General features: G+C 42.0%; 1 pseudogene; it reads right to left on the bottom strand.

The window, feature by feature from the left end:
* Window positions 1–647: 647 nt before the first annotated feature.
* On the bottom strand, window positions 648–1,770 carry LOC109691900 (transcription factor Spi-C-like; annotated as a pseudogene).
* Window positions 1,771–2,450: the final 680 nt, after the last annotated feature.

Raw genomic sequence — 2,450 nt, forward strand, 5'->3', positions numbered from 1 at the left:
TTAATCTATCCTTCCAGTTGGGGTTTGATGATTGAAACGATAGAGTCGTTCACTGAAAAACTTCCCACGTTACTGTGGATTGCATTATATTTGATGAAGAATGGCGGCATTGAATTTAATTGGACTTTTTTATTCCCCATTGAATTTTCTGTTCTGTAAAGTTATCCTTCAGTATAATCCTTGGAAGATGCTCTGGGATACCAAAATTCATGACTGCTCAAGTCCCTTATATAAAATGCCAAAGTATTTGCATATCACCCAGGAGCATCCTCCCACCATTAAAACATCTCTAGATTCCTTATAATACTATATGACATAGACTGGAGGTGTGGCTCAAGTGGTAGAGTGCCTGCTTTGCAAGCACGAAGCCCTGAGTTCAAATCCCCGTCCCACCAGAAAATCCATACTAACACGAGGCATATGTTGCCTAAATAGTTGTCATACTGTATCATTTGGGGAACAAGGACAAGAAAATGTGTACATGTGGTCAGTATAGACACAATTATCTTTTGAATATTTTTTCTCTGTGTTTGGTTGAATCCATGGATATGGAACCTGTTGATATGAAGGCTGGGCTGTTTGCTGTAAGAGAAAAATCTTGAAGCTTGTAGGGATTTTTTCTGATGCCAGGAAACAAGGGAATGGGAGAGTGTAATAAACAGGTAGGTTAGCTTATGGTAATTGACATGTATTTATAGTTGTAATCTTCATTCCAACTATTTAAACTGAGATACTCTTTTTTTCTGTTGCAATCTTTTTTTTTTTATTGTTGTGCTGGGTGGGGGTACATTGTGGCATTTATGAAAGTTCTTACAATGTATCAAATATATCATACTTGAATTTACCTCCTCCATCATTCTCCTTTATTCCACCCCCCATTCCTGGAACAGTTTCAACAGGTGTCATTTTCCATGTTCATACATGAGTACACAGTATTTGCACCATAGTCACCCTCCCACACCCTTTGTCCACCTCCTCCTACCCCCATCACTGGTACCAAACTCCCCCCAGACAGGACCTGTTCTGTCCTCCTGTCCTCTGATTTTGTAAAAGAAAAAAAATGACATTTTTGTTTGTTTAAGATAGCTACACAGGAAACTACCTTGTGACATTTCCATGAATATATGTATTATAACCTGAATTTAAATGGGGATATTCTTGACCAGGCTGCTCAGACTGTGAGTAGATCTCTTTCCCTAGGAAGCGAGGTAGGGAGAGACTTTGGAGAACGGCCTCACTGAACTGGTAGGCCAGCATCCTCTGGATTTTGGTGATTTCCTTGGTCCTTGCATAATTTCTCAGGGCTCTGCCCATTTTCTGATAAGTCATGGTCTTCCCATTGTCTTTTTCCTTCCAGTTCAGCAGATTTTCCTTGGGTTTTTTTTTTTTTTGATACAAACTAAAAGATGTCTTTGTTTTTATCAACCCAAGATGCCACCTCAGGATTGCACAGGGATTTGTAAAGGTATTCCCACAGTAGCAGCCTGTTCCTCCCTCAGCAGGTGGTCCCAAGTGGCTTTTAGTTATGGTCCTCGGGGATTGAGGATTATTTCCTTCAAAATAGAAATCTGCAGCAGTTACCACAGTTCTCCAACCACGGACAGGCTCCTCTGCGGGTAGCACTCCACAGTGTTTGGGATGTCCTCTGATGTGAGTACACTGCTTAATGAAAGCCAGGTAATTTCTATAACTGGGGAGTGCTGAAAACCCCAGCACTTCAACAGCATCTTCAAATGCTTGAGCCAGCTTGTCTTGTTCAACACAACTCATGCTCATTAACAAATTGAATGAAGCTCAGTGGTATGCCCGAGGCCCTGGGTTCAAACCCCAGTACCGTTCGTTCGAGCCCAAAGTAGTGACCACTTGCACAAGGTGGAAAGAAGGTTCCCTTCCTCTGAACACACGTGTAGCATCCTGTTGTTTCTTCTTACAGAGAAAAACTAATGCTTCCCTTCGTGTGCTATACCACAACCTGTCTTACCTACAGAGCCTCAGCCAGAAACCGCCTGTCTCCCTGCTTTAGCAAGTTTTCACTTTCTTATCATCTTTAATGTTCATACAAATATATTATTAGAAACGTACAAACATCCTCATATTTCCTATTTTAAGCCAACGAGAACAAAGCTTTCTGCAGACTGTCATGCTCGCCCATCGCTTCCTTTGCAACAACACTTGGGGACACTTGCCTCTGTCCACAGTGAGAGCACTGTAAGAGCTAAGAATAGCTCCACCTGACACATCCAAAACGGAACACCTGAGCTTCAACCTTGCAGGACTTCAGCCCTAGTCATCCCCTCTGTTTCCCGTGCAATTTCTCAGGGCCAAATTCTTAGTTACCCTTGAGCTTTGTCTTTCACTCATACCCGATGTCCAATCAGTAAAAAAAAAAAACAACTTCCATGTGCCTACCTTTAAATGACAGTCAATTCTCGTCACCTCCACTCTGAGCA

This window comes from Castor canadensis, chromosome 12 (assembly GCF_047511655.1).
Source record: "Castor canadensis chromosome 12, mCasCan1.hap1v2, whole genome shotgun sequence".
Classification (NCBI taxonomy): Eukaryota; Metazoa; Chordata; class Mammalia; order Rodentia; family Castoridae; genus Castor; species Castor canadensis.